The sequence below is a fragment of the Monodelphis domestica genome, chromosome 1 (genome assembly GCF_027887165.1).
Source record: "Monodelphis domestica isolate mMonDom1 chromosome 1, mMonDom1.pri, whole genome shotgun sequence".
Classification (NCBI taxonomy): Eukaryota; Metazoa; Chordata; class Mammalia; order Didelphimorphia; family Didelphidae; genus Monodelphis; species Monodelphis domestica.
In genome coordinates this window covers 240,158,298-240,182,336 of record NC_077227.1, presented here as the reverse complement: position 1 = coordinate 240,182,336, position 24,039 = coordinate 240,158,298, and positions in this window count along the sequence as shown.

Below are 24,039 nucleotides of genomic sequence, written 5' to 3'. Positions count from 1 at the left end.
TTCACAAAACCACCAAGATATCTCAGCCTAACTCCAGAAGCCCTCCTCCACCCCCCCAGGGTCCTTCAGCCTGGGACAGAAGCTAATAGGATCAGTTCAGCTTCTTCCCCTTCCAGCCAGGCTTGCCTCACTTGGTCAGAAAAAAACACAGAGAAGAGGTTTTTCTATCCTTTCTTGGTCAGTCACCCCCAGAGAGAGACAGAATTTGTTCTTGTTCCCCTGGCCAGCTTTAACTGTCTCTTCTGGGAACATTCCCTTTGGAGTTTTCATCTTGATTGACAGACAGGTCCTTCACCTTGGTCTGCATGCCTGGTTTGTCCTGTAAATCTGCTCTCTCTTCAAGCCTCTTCCACACAATAAAGTGTTTTAGAAAGAGCTTGAGGACAGGGCTCAGGGGAACTGGGTCTACATCTGTAAGTAACTAGTGATCAGTCCTCTAAGGCACTAAACATATTTTACCTTGGTTTCCCATCTCTTATAATATATGAAAAAGCCTGGCTAAGATCTATAGTTTCTGTATATGTTTGCAAATTGTATATATATTATAGATATGTTATATATAAATATACATATATACACACATATACATATATAACATTTCATTCTTTAACAACTCTTGGATATGGAATAGTCTTGCATTACTGAAAAAGTATTTCCTGAATATTTAAAGGTCCTTTTGTTGGCCACTTGTCAAATTTGATGTTTGTCATTGAAAGTTTTGAATGTTTTAGGAAGCCTATAATCAAATCATTTGAAACCACTAACTTAAAAATCAACTAATCTGACTTGTATAAAGATTTGTGTGTTCTTTTTAATTTTCTACCCTTTGTTTCTGTTCTACCTGGTTTTCTTTTACTTCAGTCTTTTTTTTTGTTGTATGTATCAGATGTTAATCTCCAACTTTAGAGAACATTTCCAAGGTGAATATTTTTTCTAATCCTCTAACTGAATTTTTATAGGTTACATTGAGAGTTCTAAGTATTTATCTGCATTTATTACAATTTTTTTTTCTTTTATGCATCCAAATTTCATTTTGAATGATTTTATAGTTATTTTTTCTATGCTTTCTTGGGAGTCCACAGGTATTTTATATTTCATCACATATTACTTTTCCCTTCATTTTATAACATTTCTTGGGAGCTTTGCATTCTCTGAGACTTTATGAGTCCTTCTTTCTGTTTTTAGGATTCTCAGTTAATATATTTGGCTGTGCTCTGGGTTTTTATGATGATTTTTCCCTTAATATACTTAGGGTTTTTTTCCCTGCATTTTATTGTTGTTGTTTTCTCATCACTTACTTTCTGGATTATTCTGTCCTCTGTTTAGTGGATATTTCCCTGAGCAGGGATACAAGGCAGCCTCAGACCTATGTGTTTTGTAATGACTCTGAACCCTGGGAAACTACATCTCCCAGGATTCTCTACCTTAGCTTCCTCAGACAAATCCCACTTTCTTTGTGGGACATGTCTGAGAAAGTATAAAAGAAGAGAGAAGTTCAGGAAGAGCCTCTTCACAGGAAAGAGCCTTTGGTCCCTGCATAGCTTCCAGAGAACAAATTTTTCTCTAGCTTTCCCAAACCTTTACTTTCCTAGCCCAAATAAACCTATATAACTTTCCCTGGAGTCTGGCTTGATTTAATTTAATTCCCTAGCATAGTTATACTAGAAAAGAAAAGCCTGGTCAATTTCCCTACTGGAGCAAAGGGGGGGACCCCCGGCTACCATCCTTTTCCTGCCTTTTCCCTCATTTTCCCTTCAACAGACCCATTCTTTTGAAGAAAAGGCATCTGTTGTCTCAGGTTTTTTGCTTGAGAAGCCTCTTGGGAGACAAGACTAGGTTTCAGTTCTCTTTCTTTTGGGCCAGACACAATCCATGAAAGTATCTGCCCCAACACCTCCCTCTTTCTTCCTTGTGTCTAAGCTGCTTCAGCTTCTCTCTCTTTTTTACTTGGGACGGGGAAAAAGGAAAATGTTCCTAGTACACACTTTTTAGTCTTGTAGCTCCAAGACTGAATCAGAAGCCAAACCTTTCCAGTCACTTGCCGTTCCTTTTATGTGACCAAGAAGGAGATGTGGTAGGGTAAAGGAGGGTTCTGGCAGTGTCTCTGCAGCAGGAGATGGGAGGAAATTCCAAGATCAGTCTAGGAATATGTCTGTGAGTTTGCATGTACACCTGATTTGGTTCAATGGAGTATAGTAGAGGAAGGTACTAGTCAACATTATAAGCACTAAATTTCTGCAACGTTGGACTTTACTTTTACAGTTATGTTGTTTTTTTTTGTCCTATGGGTTTAGCTATAATTATTCCATATCCAGTTCATTATTGCTTTTACTCAAGGACTGGAGAGTTAAAGGCATCCAAAGATATTAACAAATTCCCTATCTTGCTGTTCATAGAGAATTGGCCACTTACTATCTGTATGACTTTAAACAAGAAATGTGTCTTTCAAAACCTCCATTTTCTCTTCTGTAATATGAAGGAGTTAGATGAGATGCTCTCTAAGGATCTTTCTAACACTAGTCTTTCATAAATGAAAAAGATTCATTAACCTTCAGGTAATATTCTAAGAAAATGGAATGTTCCTGAAAATCAGCTAATAGATGCTATATGGAAAGATGCAGGATTAGAATGAGCTGAGGTTCTGAAAGTCATCTTGTTTGACTTCAATAATACAGCCTTAGGGATGGTGCATTTTGGCTTTCCTAAGATTTTTAATAAGTACCTTGTAATTGTAGACCTGAGGACCAAATCAAAGTCTTCTATTTTCTTTTTGAAAAATAGGGACTAACTAGGTAAGGATGCTTGGGAAGAGAAACAGCCAGCCACAGGTAGTTGGTGCCTTTTCTTTCTTTGATCTGCTTTTTATTACATAATTAAATAATTATAAATTAAAATTTAGTATCAAGAAAATTTAATCTCAACTATATTCTTTAGAAAAGAGTTTTGAAAAGAAAATGGATTTTTAGTTTACCCTGAGATATATCTATTTCATGAATTTATTTTTAAAAATGGCCATCAGGCAGATAAGTCTTTAAAATAGCCAAGATAAAACAGGTTCTATTGTAATTCAGGAACTTTGAGTATTATGGTGTCTAGAAGGGTGTTTAAGAAAAAATAGAGTGTAATAAAAGTAACAGGAGTAGGAGTGGGGCTTGATTGGGCAGTTTTGTTTTTTTTTTTGGCAGTAGAGAGGTCTAAATTAAAATGAGTTATACAGTTATTATTATAAAATGGAGGACACTATTTTTGGAATGGTTCATTTAAAATTTGATTTATAGAAACAATAAGAAGACAGTATAAATTCTCTTTGGAAATAATAAGAAAAATCAAGCCAAACAATTATAGTGCTAAGTGCAAATTAGTTCAATTCCTCAATAAAATGCAAAATAATTACAGAAAATAATAAAATCGGGTTAAGAGGAAATGCATTTAATTAATTTACATTAAAATAAATTCAAAACAAAAGCTTACCTAATATTTACATTTTACTTTGGCTAAATCATGAAAAGCAGAAACAAAATTAATGATGTCAGAAAAATATGAATTCACATGATTCAATATTAAATGACTAAATTCAAATGACTAAAATATTAAAAAAGAAAACCAGGCATCTGGAAATATTTATATTATGTATACATTTACCATGCAAAATGAAAATATAAACATTTTATGTATGTTCATCTACTTCTTCTACAGTAATTAGCATTTATGAGAAAAGATAAATACTTTCATATATATTGCCTATATAAACATTGACACATATATACATGCACATACATAACCATAATAATTATAAGACAGGAATCATGAAAGACTGGATAGAGACGACTGAGGAGTGAAGAAGATTTGAGTTCAAGTCCTACCTCTGACCTATATTGGTTATGTGATCCTATTAATTCACTTAACATCTCTACTACAAATGGATAGTGTTCAAAAGAGATGATTGGTAGAGGGAATTTCTCATCAGGAGTTCCCTAATCTGATGTAATAATGGGTTCAGTCAAAAACAGAAACAACAACAGCAATAAATAATAATCTGGTGGCAGGAATTATACAACTGAAGCTTGCTGGTTTACATGGTCTGAAAATTATCAAATCACCATACTATTTAAAAAGAAAAAAAAGTTTTCAAAAACATTCTGGAAATTTCAGCTAATGAACTGACTTAAATCCAAGTATATCACAAGATAAATTGTCATTATTCACAATCACTTGGACTTAATATTGACCCTTAAAATCTCAAGATCAGTGTTTTCGATAGATGACACCATTCAGAATACTCAACATTGCTAAAACAAAGGGGATGAAAAGCTTTCAAAATATAGACTTAGCAGAGATCCAAATAACATTGGAACATTATGAGATGCACATAATTTCTATTATTTTGTCCCCTTTTCTATTTGTACCAAGGATGCTTTCAGTAAGCCTAAGTCAGATGAATGGAGGATTAATTTACATCCTAATCCTTTTTTATTAAACTGTAAAAAGCACTTATTTTATTCACCTTTGTAGTACTCTCCAGAACACTGAATATAGAGAAACATTACCAGGATAATGACTTCCTGGGCCTCAACCTACACCCAGGACATTTGCTATCTAATGCGCGCGCACACACACACACACACACACACACACACACACACACACACAATTGCTAGATTGGGTTAAAAACAGTGGTAGCAACTGCATCAGCAAGTAAGGAATATGTCATTACCATGGGAAATTATATAAAATGATGATGAGAAAGGAGGAGGTGGCTGTGATATGGACCTCACCCTTAATCAGTACTAAACTAAGTGGACTATAATAAAATTAAGCTTCCTTCCTTCATTCCTTCTTTCCTTCCTTCAATCCCTCCTTTCACCATATTTATCAAGAGTTGAAAGAATCTCTACCTGGCAATCAATATCCTAATTTTTAAAAAAATGCAATTTGTATGTCTTTATAATCTGTCCCTTCTACTATCCCCATTAGGTACAATAAATAAATTTTTTGTCATAAAAAGGAAGTCAAGTAAAACAAATTCCAACATAGGTCCCGTCCTGAAAATCTGTATCTCTCTCTTAATATTTTAAGTGTCATAACTTCTCTATCAGGAGGTGAGTGGTATATTTCATCTTTAGTTATATAGATTCATTCATAGTCTATCTTATTTGTCAGATATCAAAGTTCAAGTTGTTTTTTCATAATCTTATTGATATTGTTCTACTTCTCATTTTGCTTTGAATCAATTCATAGACATCTTTGGCTTCCTCTGTATTGATGCATTTTATTCAATTATTATGGTATAGAAATATCACATTATATACCATGGTGTGTTGAGTCAATTCTCAATAGAATTATATATACCTTCTCAATAGGATTATATATATAGTTTGCTAATCTTTATGTATGTATACACATCTTTATGTGTGTGTATATGTGTATATTGTCAATATATTTCTTTTTCTTTTGTATACTTGAAATATAGGCCTAGTAGTGGATTAGCTGAGTGAAAAAGTACATATAGTTTAATAGCTTTTATGGAATAATGTGAAATTTTCTTTCAGAATAGCTAGACCAATTTATAGCACTCAAAATTGTATACTCGTGTCCTTATTTTCCCACAGCTGCTTAAATATTTGTCAATTTCCTCTTAGTCACTATTGCCAATCTTATGAGTGTGGAGTAGAACCTCAAAACTGCTTTAAACTGCATTTCTCTAATTGTTAGTGATTTAAGACATTATTATGTGGTTTTTGATAACTTGAAAATGTTTTTTTAATATACTTTTTTCCATCTATCTATCAAGGAATGGTGTTTAGATTTTTAAAAAGAATTCAATCTATCCTTCATTTATCTTAGATATGAGATTTTTATCAGAGAAGTTTGCTGCCAAGATTTTCTTTTCATTATTCTACTTCCTTTCTACTTTTGCATACATCAGTTTTTGGACAAAACTATTTACATTTTACATAATTAAAATGATGATTTTATCTTGTGTGATACTCTGCATTATTTGTTTATTCCTGATCTCCTGCCCACCAATAGATTAAAAACTGACTTTTTCATTGCATTGCTAATGTATTTATGATGTGACCATTAATATCTACATCATTTATCCATTTGGTGCTGATTTTGTTATATGGTTTATGGTGTGGGTTTAAACCTAATTTTTGGCTGGTTGGTTGATTGAAACCTATTTCAGCTGTCTAGTTTTCTCAGAAATTTTTGCTAAATAGAGTTTTTCCCCTAGTAACTGAGTTTTTTGAGTTTAGTAAACATTAGACTACTTTATTGTTTACTTTTCTCGATATATGTATATGTGTGTGATTTAACACTATATTTCCCCATCTTACCCAGGTTCAGAATGGAATTGCTACTCATTGTCCTGATCCCACTATTGACCAGCATTGGAGTTTTAATCTCTTTTTCCCTTGTCAGCTTGTCCCCTTTTAGGCTGCTTGACAACTCCCTCTTCCCAACTCTGAAACTCATCATAGTAATGACAAGTATTGTAGACAGCAAATAGGCACAACCGATTGCAACTCATAATTTCCCAGCTCAAGAGATCTGTCAGCTTCAGCATCCTGAATAGTTGAAATTTGTCATGTGACACCTCATTGGGCTACTTCAAGACAAAGATGATCTGTTTCATTTATCAATCTATTATTTTAATGCTGTTGCTTTCTACTATATTTTAAGATCTGATATTCATAGACTTCCTTCCAATTTTTTCCCAATATCACTATGAAATCTTTCACATTTTTGTTCATGCATGAGAAATGTTATTTTTTTAACTTCACATGATATTACTTTTATCATCTGATTGGAAGCACAGAATAGCTAATTAAATTTAGGTAATGTAATGTTTATTGCATTAGATTAACCCATTCATCAGCAATTAGTGTTTCTCAAAATATTTAGGTTTGTATTTCTGTAAATTATGGTGTTTAGTGGAATTCAGACAGTAATAATCAGCAATAATCAAAAAGTTTGGACACTGTAGAATAAATATTCTGTATTTAATCTCTTTCTAGGATGTAAATATGCTTAAAGCAGAAAAGAAGAAAAAACTATATACCATTATCCTTAATAAGCTTTGATGAAAATAAAATATTAGCAAGTAGCCTAGCATAATATATTATAAGAATTAAAACTATGACTAGAATAGGTTTATAACCTACATTTCTGGTCTCTTGATAGATACATTGCCAAACAATTTATAGCTTCTTTTGGTTATTTTGAATGAATTTCTTCTCTATAGCTCTTCCTACTAGATTTTTTGTTGTTTTTAACATGGAGAATTGCTGATCTTTTATGCAGATTTATTGCATTTTCCACAATTTGTTGAATTTATTTTTACTTTTTAAAAATTTTACTCTTTGAATTTTCTAAGTAAATCATATTAACCAACACATGATAATTTTGTTTTCTCCATATATGTGTTTATTCCTTTTACTTCTTGGTTCTGTCTTATTAGTATAGACAACATATTAAGAACTATGTTAAATAGCAGCAATGATAATAGGCATCCTTGATTTTTTCCTCATTTTATTGGAAAGCCTCTAAATTTTCTATATTCCATATGATATTTTCTGTTTGATTTGGATAGATATTATTTCCTAAATTAAGGAAGGCTTATTCTCATGCTTTCTAAAGTTCTAAAAATTATTTATATATAATGATATCAACAATGCAAATCTTTCTATAGTTTTAATGGAAGCAAGTGCTGCTTTTTGAGACAAAGTCTTTTTGATTTCTAATGCTATATCATGGGCTTCATTATTTAGATTAATTTGATTACTTATATTTGTAGTTTCTCTTATATTGATACACTCCTACATTTCTGGAGTAAACTAGTCCTAGCCATATTTTTAAATGTTTTTAAATACATTCTTGTATCCCATTTGCTAATACTGTATTGAAAAATTGTGCATCAAAGTACATTATGGATTTTGTCCTGTAAATTTCTTTCTTTGCTTTGTCTCTCCTTGATTTCATATTCAAGATCATGTTTACATACTACAAAAAGATTTTAAGAAGAAACTATGCTAGGCACTTCACAAATATTAATTTTAGCTTCACAAAAATCTTGGAAATTAAATGTCATTATCATTTATCATTCGGGAGTATGAGGCAGGTTAAATGACTTGTCCAAGATCACAAATTAACAAGGTTCTGAAGCTAGATAAGTCTTCCTGAATCCATTTCCATCAATCTATCCAAGGAAACACTTGATTACTGAGACTACTGCTACTGGAGAGAGCCTTTTCTTCAGTGTTGTATATTTCCTGGCATCTAATGCTGTTCTCTGAATATTGTAAATACTTAATAAAAGTTTGCTCAATTTGATTTTAAAAATCATGTGAAGTCCCAAATCTAAAAAGTCTGAATACAAGCCAATATTTTTCACTTATTCAAGAATCATTTTAATTGAGATTAGAGAGATTCAGCATCAGGGACTTGACCCTTGCATAATGAAGTTTTGTTTTGTTTTATTCTTTGACCACAAGACTCATAAAAGTATGAAGGAAATTATTATCTCTATTTGAAAGTGTGAACACATCAATGAAATCACTATTTACTGAAACATCAAAATGCATTTTTAAAAAATCCATTACCTTCCTACTTAGAATCAAAATTGTGTATTGGTTCCAAGACAGAAGAGTGGTAAAGGCTAGGCAATGGAGGTCAAGTCACTTATCCAAGTTCAACCAGCTAGGAAGTTTCTGTGGTCAGATTTCAACCTAGGACCTCCCATCTCTAGGTCTATCTTTCAATCGACTGAGCCACCTAGCTTCCCCCTAAAATGCATTTTATTTAAGAAGATATCAATGATTTAAACCCTTCTGAGCAGGGCAGGTGATTTTGAAAGAAAGAAGCATCCTTTGAATGTTTTGATCTTTTGGCATCATTTATAAAGCACTCATCTAAATATCTTTTATTTTCAATGCATTTATTGAATCCTTATTAAACACATATGTACTTATTCTCCCCCTCTCTGTCTCCAAATTCTCTTTCCAAAGAGACATTTTCTTTTCCTGAAGAAATGGTTAATGCACTTCCATTAATTGCTCTTTTAATGAAACTCTGTAGGAACCCTTCCTTTGTGGAAGGGAACAAATTGTAGTCTTAAAGGAAAGAGTTCTAAAGCTTGCCATTAATATGCACTCAAAAATAAATATTTTTCAACCAATTCTTTCATAATGCATAGAGTAATGCATAGAACTAAAATATTTCAATTAGATTTTAAATACTTTATTTTTAGCTGGGATATGTGAATTTGAATTGTTGGAGGCACATAACTGAATGACAATTAAAGGAGTTTTAGCCAAGTTAAAAAAAATCCTTAGATATAATTGTCTAAGTCTTAGTTAAATTAATATAAATTTTATTACAGTTTTAAAAACATTGGCTAAGTAATTAGTTTCTAAAACAGAGCTAATAATTAAAACTTGTAATGACTGGAGGAACACAAGCTCAGAACATAAATTCTTGTCAGAAGAAGAACAAATTCAAGGTAAGAATAATAATGGCAGCCTGCTGCCCAAGCCTTTGGATTATATATCATTAAGTCACAGGAAATAAGAATGAAGAATAGCATCAGATTTTTACATTTAAGAATATGGATGTAAGTTCATTATTCTTTGGTGTATTGTATAATAGTTTCAAACTTAATTAGCACATATTGATATGAAAGTTTTTAGCAAAAAGATTAATGTTATCTACATTTTCAGTACTCTCAGGAGGAGCAGAATAAAGGCATCACAGAAATTTTCATAAGCAAAGAATCATGTATATGCAGAGAATACTTAGGTTCATATTTCTTTTGCCCTTGAAAAGACTCATTCACAGAGTTTTCATGGTTTAAGAGTATGGAAAAAGAGGTAATATTTGCTCCAGCAAATAGTTCTTTATTGGATGACTAAGAAAAATATGAAGAAGAATGGAAATTATGACCTTGAGAGTTCTTGAACTTGGAAGCAACTGAAGAAGACATTGGTAGAGGATGCTAGGAAAGGAAGAGATGAAGCACACATGATATTGATTAGATAATATCACAGCAAATTGGTAACTCCTGATCACCAACTATTAGCATTGTCATCATTGTGAGATCAGAAGGAATTCTAGTCCCTAGTTTATTCCTCCTTTTCTTAGAATACTTGTTTAATAAACATTTGCCAATTTCTAACCCTGCATCATTTTTCCCGCCTTTCTATCTATCTCTAATCCAGCCCTCTACAAAACTATTGTAAAATAGCAATGAGAGAAGTGGAAGTAGTTCAGGTTATGCTGTAAGAATTATTTTATTTTTATTCAAAAATTATATTTGTACTATTTACTTGAGTGTACTGGTTCTGTAATAAAACTTTAAAAAAAACAATGAATTTTAAAAATATCATTAGTTCTAAGACTGAGTAATCTCTGTCCATTGGAATGGGGACTCAAAGAAATGAAGATAGATTTTGCATTTTGGATAATTTGTAAATCTATATTAGATGATATTGCTAGCTATACATAAAAACAAGGTCCAACTGAGTCACTGGTAAATTGGGAGACTGCTACTTATAAATAAGTAAAATGCCATGTTGTGGCCAACCAATATTCTCATAATCACTTGTACCCCTATCAATACGCCCCATTTTTTGCTCAGTAATTGACAGATCATATGAAAGTCTACTGCCCTACAAGACAGATGAAAAGAAAAAAAATGAATGAGGATTGGTTAACATGTATTACTAAGTACCGTTTTATCACTACAGCTAGGAATCATTAGCAATATGACTTTTAAAAGAGCCTTGAGGCTCTTTAAAACATATTGTCTTACTAATTAGGATTAATTGGAGGTTAGACCAGCATGAATAAAGTATAATTATTGCCAATGGTACTTACCTAATTTCAAAAAATTTACAAAATAAGCACTATACTAGATGTCTCATATAAAATAAGTGTACTCCCAATACCTCAATCAATGATGGATATAGGAGAAAAGTTTTAGACCAATATCACTAATAAATGTCAATTCAAAAAAGTAAATAAAATCCTATCAGACTATAGTAATTCAAAAATATATTTTTATGATTAAGTTGATTTTTAACAGAGGAAATGAGAATCTAATATTAGAGAAACCATATAATTAATCACATTAATTATAAAACCATTAAAGTTATTTAATTATATCAATAGATAAAAAGACCTTTAATAAAGTATAATTCATTTAAGCTAAAATAAAAAGTAAAGGGGTAGAGGGATATTTTGAATTATCTAAATATCTAAAATTGAACGAATAAGAATCCTATACAATGGGGATATTGTAGAAGCATTTCCAGAAAATACAGGAATAAAACAATGATGTCTAGTGTTTCCACTATTAAAAGATAAAAATTTTAAAATGATAAATAGTAATAAGATGAGGGATAGAAATCAAAATACAAAGATAATGAAAAAGAAAAAAAGAAATTAGTGTTGACAACTTCTATCTAGGCAATGAACAAAGAGCAAATGAAATTGGAGAATCAAGGAACACCAAGCTAAAACACAGAAATTCCAGGGAACTGGACACAGGCTTTGGAAGAACTCAAAATACAATTCAAAAAGAAATTAAGAGAGACTGAAGATAACTGGGAAAAGAACTTAAAAAGCAAAATAAATAATTCAGAAATAGAAAATCGTGTCTTGAAAGCCAAAATTAATCAGCTTGAAAATGAGGCAAAGGAGGTGAAAGAAGAGGCAAAGAAAATTAAAGATGAGGCAAAGAAGATAAAAGATGACCTCCACAGAAAGTCAGAACAGAAGGAAAAGGTTGACCAAAAAGTCAGGGATGAAATTCAGTCTTTAAAAACCAGAATACAACAACTAAAAGCAAACGACTTCACAAGGGAGCAGGAAATTATAAAACAAAATCAAAAGAATGAAAAACATTGAGGAAAATATGAAACACCTCACCAACAAAACAGAAGATTTGGAAAAAAAAGTCCAGGAAAAGCAACTTAAGAATCATTGGTCTACCGAAAGATCATGGCAAAAGAAAAAGCCTGGACATCATTTTACAGGAAATTATCCACAAAAAACTACCCCGACTTTCTAGAACAAGAAGGAAAAGTGGAGAATGAAAGAATCCAAAGATAACCTCCTGTACTTAATCACCAACTGAAAACACCCAAGAATGTTATAGCCAAATTCAAGAACTACCAGACCAAGGAAAAAAGTATTACAAGCTGCTAAGCAGAAGTCATTCAGATACCTGGAACCACAGTTAGGATAACACAGGTTCTGGCTGCATCTACACAAAAGGACCAAAAGGCATGTAATATGATATTCCAGAAAGCAAGGGAACTAGTTATACAACGAAGAATCTTTCTTACAGGGTAAAGTATGGTCATTTAATAAAATAAAATACTTCTAAGCATTTGTAATGAAAAGACCAAACCTGAACAAAATATTTGATGCCCAAACACAGAACTCAAGAGAATCACCAAAAGGTAATTAAAAAGGCGGGAGAAACAACAATAACAATAAGAAAAAAAAACTTTTTCAAAGGGATCCAATAAGTTAAAATGATATGTATCCCTACAAGACAAAAGGATATTGATAACTCTTAAAAATTGTTATTATCACCTGGGAGCTAGAAGAATTATACTTAGAGTAAATAGTGACAAATATTATAGGATGAAATTCAAAAACATAAATATGTACATAGATATATGTATGCATATATATATACATATATATAAGAGGTAAAAAAGTGGATAATACTAAGAGAAAAAGGAAAAGAAACAAAGTGGGGTTAATTTATATATCATAAAGAAGCTAATGGCAGGAGTGGGGGAGAATATCAATACACTGGAAAGGTAAAGAGGTTGGAGATAGGAAATACTTAATTCTTACATGCATTGAAATTGACTCAAAGAGGGAAAAACAATCAAATCCATTGGGGCATAGAATCGATTTGTTCCCTATAGATAAGTAGAAAGAAAACAAATTGACAAGGGGAGGGAAGCAATACCAAGGAGGGAGAGAGTGGGGAACTAGTTAAAAAAGACTGTAAAGAAGATAAGAGGGAAATAACAAGTAAAGTAAAATAAAGATAGGAATTAGGGAGACTGATTAAAAACAAAACACTGGTGTAGAAGGATAAGGTGAAAGAAGAAAGGGCAAGGAGTGGAAATCAAAATGCTGGGAAATACACAGCTAGTATCATAACTCTGAATGTGAATGGAATGAACTCACCCACAAAACACAAGGGAATAGCAGAGTGGATTCGAAACCAAAATCCTATCACATGTTGTCTACAAGAAACACACATGAGGAAAGTAGATACACATAGAGTAAAGGGAAGCTAATGGAGCAGAATGTACTGGGCATCAACTGAGAAAAAGAAGGCAGGAGCTTCAATCTGACAAAGCCAAAATAAAAACAGATCTAGACAAAGAGATAGGGAAGGTAATTGCATCCTGATAAAAGGTAGTCTAAACAATGAGGAAATATCAGTACTCAACATGTATGCACCAAATGGCATAGCATCCAAATTTCTTAAGAGGAAACTAGTGGAGCTCAAGGATGAAATAGATTGAAAAACTATATTAATGGGAGACCTGAAACTTCCTCTATCAGAACTAGATGAATCAAACCAAAAAATAAATTAGAAAGAGGTAAGTGAAGTGAATGACATCTTAGGAAAATCAGAGTTAGTAGATATATGGAGAAAAATAAATAGGGACTAAAAGGAATACACCTTTTCAGCAGCACATGGTGCATTCACAAAGATTGACAAAGTATTAAGCCATAAAAACATTGCAAACAAATACAAAAGAAATAATAAATGCAACCTTTTCAGATCACAATGCAATGAACACAATAATTAGTTAGGGTACATGGTGAGGCAAATAAAAAATTAATTGGAAATTAAATACCACAATTCTCCAAAATCAGTTAATTAAAGAACAAATCATAGAAACAATTGTGACAGTGACTGGCACATAAGAAAAGTGCCAGGCTGAAGAGTGTGTGGAACTGATCACCTCAAAGGGGGATAGGCCCAGGAGTTGGGAATTGGGAGGGGAAGAAGACTCTGGTTGGTAGAGGAGTTAGTCTCTCAGTCTTGAGAAGCCAAAGAGAGAAAATGGAAAAAAAAAAGACTTTCTCCTTTGGTTTACCTGTTTTTCCTGCTGGTGACTGGAAATCATTCCCCCAACATTTCCCATTTGAAAAGACTATTGAAGAGGAAACCTGAAAAAAGACATTTTAAATCTCTGTCTGACTTTACTTCAGCTCCTGTTGTCCTGAATCTGAACTGTGGTCATGGAACCAAACCCAAGGTGAATCAACCTGACTTTCTCTCATGGGGCTCAGACTCGAGTTCCCCCAAAATTGAGGATGGAAGGGAAAGGGTTTAGATAGAGACAGTGATGCCCTTTTCCCCACTTTCCTCTCCCTTCCAGTTATTCCTTTGTATTACCCTGATTGAGTTGACATTAAATGTTATCTGTTCCCCAAGTTGTGAAAAAGTGTGAGTGAACAGATCATGGGGAGACCCTTTGGTCTCAAGTAGTTGAGGGGGGACAAGAGGGACATGAGAGAATCTGAGAGAGCAGCCTTAGCTAATGAGGGAAGGAAGAAAGGGGAAAATCTTCAAACCCCCTCTTTTTTTCTCTGAGCCAACCCTAAAAATCAGCTGTCTCCCCTGAAACCCAGTTTTAGAAGGGAGATCTCCACTCTTCTCCTCTCTCTCAGTTCTCAATACTGAACCCCTCAAATACCCAATTAATAATTTCATTGAAGAAAATTACAATGATGAGACATCCTTTAAAAATCTAAGGGATGCAGCCAAAGCAGTACTCAGGGAGAAATTTATATCCTTGAGTTCATATATTAACAAATTAGGGATGGCAGAGATCAATGAATTGGGCATGGAAATGAAAAAAAAAAACAAGAAAATGAACAAATAAAAAATCCTCAGATGAAAACTAATTTTTGGAGATCCTAAAATTCAAAGAGAAATTAATACAATTGAAAGTCTAAGAACTATTGATTTAATATATAAGACTAGAAGCCGGTGCTTTGAAAAATCAAACAAAATAGACAAAGTACTGGTCAATTCAATTTTAAAAGGAAAGAAGAAAACCAACTTAACAGTATCAAAAATGAAAACACAGAATTCTCTAATAAAGAGGAAATTAAGGCAATCATTAAAACTATTTTGCCTAATTAAATGTCAATAAATATGGCAATCTAGGTGATATAGATAAGTATTTACAAAAATATGAATTGTTTAGATTTACAGAAGAAGAAATAGAATACCTAAATAACCCCATATCAGAAAAAGAAATTGAACAAGCCATCAAAGGACTTCCTAAGAAAAAATCACCAGGGCCAGATGGATTCACAAGTGAATTCTAACAAACATTCAAAGAACAAAAATTTTTAATACTATACAGAATATTTTCCAGAATAAGTAAAGAAGGAGTTCTACCAAATTCCTTTTATAACACAAATATGGTAGTGATACCAAAGCCAGGCAGGTCAAAAAAAGAGAAAGATAACTATTGACCAATCTCCTTAATGAATATAGATGCAAAAATGTTAAATAAAATACTAGCAAAAAGACTCCAGCAAGTGATCATGTGGGTTATTCATTATGACCAGGTGGGATTTATACCAGGAATGCAAGGATTGTTCAATATTGGGAAAACCATCCACATAATTGACCATGTTAACAAGCAAATGAACAAAAAAATAACATGATTATCTCAATAGATGCAGAAAAAGCCTTTGACAAAATACAACACTCATTCCTATTGAAAACACTAGAAAGCATAGGATTAGAAGGACCTTTCATAAAAAAATAATAAACAGTATATATCTAAAATCATTAGCAAACATCATCTGCAATGGGAATAAACTAGAAGCATTCCCAATAAAATAAAGAGTGTTACAAAGATGCCCATTATCACCTCTATTATTTACAATTGTACTAGAAACACAAGCAGTAGCAATTAGAGAAGAAAAAGAAATTGAAGGTATTAAAATAGGCAATGAGGAGACCAAGTTATCACTCTTTGCAGATGATATGACAGTCTATTTAAAGAATTCTAGAGAATCAACTAAAAAGATAGTAGAAAAAATCAACAACTTTAGCAGTTTCAGGATACAAAATAAACTGACATGTCATCAGCATTTCTATATATTTCCAACACATCTCAGCAGCAAGAATTAGAAAGAGAAATTCCATTTAAAATCACCTAGACAGTATAAAGTAATACTTAGGTATCTATCTGCCAAGACAACACAGGAAGTATATGAACACAACTACCAAAAAACTCTTCTTACAATTAAAACTAGATCTAACAATTGGAAAAATATTGATTGCTCATGGGTAGGATGAGCTAACATAATAAAAATGACAATCCTACCCAAACTTATTTATTTAGTTAGTGCCATAGCCATCGAACTACCAAAAAACTTTTTTTTCTGAATTTTTAAAAAACCATAACAAAGTTCATTTGGAAGAACAAAAGATCAAGGATATCCAGGGAAATAATGAAAAAATACAAAGGAAGGTGGCCTAGCAGTACCAGAACTTAAACTATACTATAAAGCAGTGGTCATCAAAACAATATGGTACTGGCTAAGAGTCAGAAAGGAGGATCAATGGAATAGAATTGGGGTAAGTGACCTCAGTCAATGATAATTCCCCCAAATCCCAGCTTTGGGGGCCAAAATCCACTATTTGATCAAAACTACTGGGAAAATTGGAAGACAGTATGGGAGAGATTGGGTTTGGATCTACATCTCACACCCTACACCAAGATAAACTCAGAATGGGTAAATGACTTGTATATAAAGAAGGAAACTATAAGTAAAATTAGGTGAACACAGAATAGTATACTTGTCAGATTTTCATAAAGGAATGATTTTAAAACCAAGCAAGAGTTAGAAAAAAATTACAAAATGTAAAATAAATAATTTTGATTACATTAAATTAAAAAGGTTTTGTACAAACAAAACCAAAGCAACCAAAATTAGAAGGGTATGCAACAAACTGGGAAAAATCTTCATATTAAAAACCTCTGACAAAGGTCTAATTACTGAAATTCATAAAGAGCTAAATCAATTTTACAAAAATCAAGCCATTCTCCAATTGATAAATGTGCAAGGGTCATGAATAGGAAATTTTCAGTTAAAGAAATCAAGACTATTAATAAGCACATGAAAAAGTGTTCTAAATTTCTTATAATCAGACAGATGCAAATCAAAACAATTCTGAGGTATCACCTCATAACTAGCAGATTGGCTAACATGACAACAAAGGAAAGTGATGAATGCTGGAGGGGATGTGGCCAGATTTGGGACATTGATTCATTGCTGGTGGAGTTGTGAATTGATCCAACCATTCTGGAGGGTAATTTGGAATTATGCCCAAAGGGTGATAAAAGACTGTCTGATCTTTGATCCAGTCATAGCACTGCTGGGTTTATACCCCAAAGAGATAATAAGAAAGAGCCTTGTAAACAAGAATTCATAGCTGTGTTCTTTGTGGTGGCAAAAATTGGATAATGAGGGGATGCCCCCCAATTGGGGAATGACTGAACAAATTGTAGTATATGTTGGTGATCGAATACTATTGTAAAAAAGGAATAATAAATTGGAGGAATTCCATGCGAACTGGAACGACCTCCAGGAAATGATGCATAGTGAGAGGTGTAGAACCAGGAGAACATTATACACAGAGACTGATACACCATAGTACAATTGAATGTAAAGGACTTCTCCATTAGTGCCAATGCAGTGATCCTTAACAACTGGGAAGGATTTATGAGAAAGAACTCTATCCATATTCAGAGGAAAAAGTGTGGGAGCAGAAACACATAAGAAAAACAACTGCTTGATTACATTGGTCAAGTGGATTTGTTTGGGAATGTAGACTCCAAATGATCATATTATTGCAAACATCAAAAACCTGAAAATAGGTTTTGATCAAGGATGCATGTAACACCCAGTGGAATTGCATGTTGGCCACAGGAAAGTGTGGGGGGAAGGGGAGGGAAAGAATATGATTCTTGTAACCAGAAAATAATGTTCTAAATTGACTAATTAAATAAGATTTTTTTTAAAGTTAAAAAAATAAAAGCTTTTACAAGGAAAAAAGTGTAAAGATATGCACACAGGGGATAAATTTATCCCATTTGCTTATAATAACTCATAATATTTTACTTATAATATCCTATGGGTATCAACAAAGATACAAATCAAGATAATATTTTCAGAATATTTGCAGTCTATGAAATAAATTCTCAAAAATAAATTCACTTCTTCATAACAGTAACAAGATCCCGAAGCTATGTTGATAATAAAATAGGATATCCTATTGCACATAAATATACATATAACTTATTTAGGATTTAATCTATTAAAACACACAAAATATCTGAATAAATTCAATTACGAAAGGTACCTTAAAAGACCTATATGAACTGCTGTAGACTGAAATAAGAAGAACCAGGAAAATATTATACACAATAACAGCAAAGTTTTGGAATTATTATCTGTGATAGACTTTGCTATTATTGACAATACAATGATCCAGGACAATTCTGAGGAACTTTTGACAAAAAAATTCTGTCTGCTTCCAGAGAAAACTGTTTGAGTCAGAAAGGAAATGAAAGCATACAATTTTTCAATAGTTTATTTGGGTTTATGTTTTGGGGGTTTGGTATTATAAGATTATTCACTTACATAAATGAATAATATGGAAATATGTTTTGCATGATAAAACTCGTGTAAACCAAATTGAATCACCTGCCAACACCAGGAGAGAAAAGGAAAGGGAGGGAGGGAGATAAGTTCCATCATATAACTTAGGAAAACTTGTGTGAAAATTTGTTATTACAATGTAATTGGTAAAAAAATAAAAGTATATATTAAAAAAATGAAAAATAAATGTTCCCTAAACTAATAAAGAGCATCTTAAATTCTATATAGTTGTAGGAATATTTAGTGCTATTTTTTGGTTCCTTGTTTTGATGATTTTTTACCTCTTTTTCTTTTTTTACTTTTTAAAATTAGTTGTTTCATAATATAGCTCTCTGGGTATGAGACAGTAAGGATTCTGAGAAAATCTTGACTGTTGAAAAACAATATATCAATAAAATCCTTTTAAAACTAATAAATTTTTAAACATTTATCAGAGACATAGAATTTGGCAAATAATTGTGGAATGACCTAATGTTGCTGGCTACATCGAACTGTTACCATTGTACCTGATTTTGTGGCAAAAGAGGAAGAATTATCAGTGTTTTCCTATGAATCATTTGATTTATAGAGAGACAGTCTTTCTTGTAAACTGTTTCTTTATGTGATATATATATATATATATAGTTAAATCAAAATAGGATGGCTCTAAGATACATCATGTTGCCAATGCACAGTCTTGCACACATACAACTACATAATAAACTCAATTTGTAAGAACAAAATGGTAATGAGGCCAAGGTAATATGGATTTTTTAAGATAGAATAGTGACAAGATAAAATTCTCTTAAGTAACCATAGATCAGACTCCTGATCCTAGTGACCACATCACTAATGTGGACTAATATAAACAGGGGTGATGATTCTACATATTCCCCTTTATTTCAGTACAAGTATGAAATGTACATTCATTGATTGTGGCAGCAATTCCTTTTTATGAGGAGCAAAATATTTTCTATTTTTGTGGGCATAACTTAAAAATATTGGCTATAAATAATTGCCCAGGTGATCTTTAATTTATTAAGAATAGAAGGATGTTTATATGACAATTAAATTTTATTTCTTATATTTTCAATTGACATGCATGTCATTCATTTCAAGATGCTTCTTGTAGCTCTCCACATGAAGATCAAATTAAGGCATCAAACTTAAAACTGAATTTGCTATCTTTCCCTTTAAACTTCACCATCCTTTCAACTTCGTTATTTTTGTTATTGGCACCTTCATTCTACTATTCAATGAGGATTAAAATTTCTCTTCCTCATAACAAATACCCTACCATTTTCTAAGACTTTTTCATTCTACTTTCACAATATTTTTTGAAAATATTTCTTTCTATTCAGCTATTACTCCAGTTTGGAACTTCACATGAAGGTTATCATATTGCCTATACAAGTGGTCTCCATACTCTTTTTCATCTATCAATACATCCTGCATAACTGGCAAAATAATCTTCCTAAAGCATATGATTAACCAGTTTAAATCGTTTCTCAAAAAACTTTTAATATCTTCCTATTGTCCATAGATTAAATGCAAAATCTCTTCTTGTCCACTTAATGTCTTGTACAATCTGGCTTCAACAAACCTTCCAGACTCATTTTGTGATATTCCCTCATATAGTCTACATTTCAGTCAAAATTATAAATGATTTTCTGTTATATTGACCTATCAAATCTTGGCAAGATGCACTGTATAGGCTATTATTCATTATTAGAAGGAACCCCTTCCTATCTACTATTTCAGTATATCTTTCTTCCAGTTAAAGTGCAACTTCTCTCATAAAGACATTGCTGATTTACATTATATGTGTATTTGTGAAGATGGGATTAAGTCTCCCCTGTCCATTTTTAGATTTAATCACCAGTAGTGTGTGTATGTGTGTGTGTGTGTGTGTGTGTGTGTGTGTGTGTGTGTGTGTTTCTATTCCCATAGTTCTTTCTCTGGGTATGGATATCATTCTTTCTCCTAAGTCCCTCAGAATTGTCCTCGATCATTGAATTGCTGCTAGTAGAGAAGTCTATTACATTCAATTGTACCACAGTGTAACAGTCTCTGTGTATAATGTTTTCCTGGTTCTTCTCCTTTCACTCTACATCAGTTCCTGGCCTTTTCCATGGTAGTAAATATGCCAGTCAACTCCACAACATACTCAACTCCAGCATCTCCCCATTTAATGTTGGCAGGATCCTGCTCCTAGAAGATGGTAATGACTTTTCCATTAATCATCAGCTTTCCACTCTCTGCCTTTACAGTGTGCTTGAACTTGCCATAAGTAGAATTATTTTGGAACATGTTAACCATGTAGTTGAGATCAATGAAGGGGTCATTGATTGACACAACTTCTACTCCACTATAGTTGAATGCTTCCTTGGTCACCAAGCATCCAAAATGGCCAAATCTGTTGACTCCAACCCTCACCATCTTATTTAAGGGATGTGACTGCAGCAGAGGATTCTAACAGGGAGCTTGGGAGAAGAGCTGAGAGCCTCCAATAATTCTTAAATTGTCTCTCCTCATTCTATTTTCTAGGTCTATAGTTTTGTCAATTAGGTGTTTTATATTTTACTCATTTTTTTTCACTCTCTTGACTTTCTTTTATAGACTTGCTGTCCTATGGAGTCATTTGCTTCTAGTTGTTGGATTCTAATTTTTAAAGACTGAATTCCATCCCTGGCTTTGTGTTCTTCCTTGTCCTTCTGATCTGATTTTCTTTGTAGGCCATCTTTCACCTTCTTTGCTTCATTTTCCAGCTGGTCAATTTTGGCTTTCAAGAAACTATTTTCTTGTTTTAGTTCATGTGCCTCTGTTTCCAGATGACCTGAAAAGAATATCAAATATAAAATCTCCAACAAGTCTTCCTTTGAATATTTTTAATGAGGAGGAAACACATTACCTTCTAGAGGAGTCTATTTCACCTTTGGAGAGTTGATAGTCAAATAGATTTTCTTTACAAGTCTAAATTTGTCTCTTTGCTATTTCTGGTATTTGCTACTGGTTCTATCCTCTTGGGTAAAATTTAACAAAGCTAATCTCTTTTCCTTTTGATAGTTTTTTAAATACTTGAACATACCTATGGCTCCCTTTTAGTCTTCCCTTCTCCAGGCTCAAAATATCCTGTTCTTTGAACCAGTCCTCATATATCACTAAGGAAGGCCCTTTACCATATTAATTGCTCTCCATTAGATGTTCACTGATCTATAAACTGCCAACTCTGTTTTTTTCTTTTTTTTTTTAAATTTGTGACATTTCCCTTCCGCTAGTACTAGGACACCTCATTTATCCTTCACAACCTTTCAAATATTACCGACAGTAGTTAGCAATCATATTTTACATCTCTTCAATAAGTTAAGATATAGTTCACATGGGCCAAATGATATGGATTAACATGGGCAACTCCTTTTGTCTCTTTTCTAAGTAAAATGAAATAATTATATTAATAATATAAAAATAATATTACAAGCATTTTACTTAGAATATGCATTCTATTTGTAGCCTCAGTCAACGCTATTAAGATTCTTTATCTAGTTTTAGGTTAGACTTTTCCCCAAGAATGCAATATAATGATACAAGGTGAACATGACATTTCTACCTTTATTTTCTATAGTTACCTCTTTCTTCATAAGTACTTTTCCAAGCTTGAGATGCTTTTTCTAGTGCATCATTGCTTTCGCCTTCTTCATATACACTTGATAAAGATTGGAATTACATTTAGAATTTAGTTTCTTCATAATTCTCAAATTTTCTCAAATTTCTAAATGCCTTTTTCAGACTTATTTACACCAAAACACGAAGAAAGTGATAACTATTCAAAGCATTCTCCTATTCCATCAGACATTGACCAGCTTTAAATGTGCAATTTATACTCTTATGGAGTTATGTGATGTATCACAGTACAGACATGGGGAAAAAAAGCACAAGGGTTGTTAAATAAGTATTTTCCTTGGTTGATTCAGTTTTTCTACAAGGGTTTGGAGGGAATCCAAATTGATCTTTGCATATTTTTCATCAACTCAACTAGACAAGTTCAGAGTAAACAGAAGAGAAGCAATGAACACTAAAGATGAAAAGGCTTGTGTAGGGCTGGCCTAACCTTCGGCAATGTCATTCTTAATAACAACAGATGGCATTAGCCCTGCTGAAGTCCCGATTGCTGATGTTATAAATGACTGAAAATTGGGGTTTTTAGTGGAAGTGCTGACACAGCCTCCACTATATCATCTTAGTAGATGACATTATCTTATATTACCAGTAACTCTAATGTCAGTGTATTCTCTTAGAATTATAACTATATTACATTGCCTATAATTGAATATACTAAGTATATTTCAGTTGTATACACAGGGTATACTGAAATATTAGTTTCAATTAAAGTGAAAATTTGATTATTTCTATCAAGATTTAAATAATTTTCTCCTCATTTTAAATAGAAAACAAAAATATAATAAAATAATCTTGGAAGTATACTCTTTTGATAATATATTCCATGTTAATGTCAAAGTCAAATTTGAAATCATTTCGTCCTGACTCTTTGTCCAGTGCTCTCTCCAGTGTGCCAGGTAATTCTCACTCTAGTTCTAAAGGTAAATTTGTAGGCAAATGAGACTATTAAAACTGGTTTTAAGCATAGAATATCATCCCCTTCTCTGTCTACTCATCACAGATAGTAAGTGGTTCAAAGAAATTTCGCTTATTGATATTTATCAGCTGTCAATTATACCACAAGCTGCTTTTCATACCCACTCCTGTTCAGGAGCATACTAGTAAATGTTTTATAACCAGCTTTCCAAAAGTGGAGATACACTTTTAATTTTTATCTGAATCGTTACAATTTTCTCCACTACTTTAAGTCTAGACAATCAATAAAATAATAAGTAAAGCCCTGATTTGTAGTATTTGCCAATTTCTGTTGTGTAAATGCTTCTACTGAACATTTAATAATCAGTTCTCACAAGACTACAAGAGCTATCTCAGGCATACTTCTGTCTGCAATTATGATGTATCTCAGAAGCCTCAACTTTTTTCAAGAAATGGATTTATTTTTTAAACCTTTATCTAGTCAGGGTAAAAGCAACAAGACATAATAGTGGTTAGGAAAAGGTAACATGAAAGAGTAAAGATATAGAAGTTTAAGCAGAAGAAGGTACCACTATTTCATTCCATGAAAATTCTGTAGAAGAAAGTTTGTGATGGAAAGGGTATAATTAATGGGGCCAGTCTGCTAAGATGTGTTTTATATAGCTACTTGTTGAACATAATATGTTGACTTGGGACTCCTAGTTTATATGATACACATTCTTGAGTTATAAA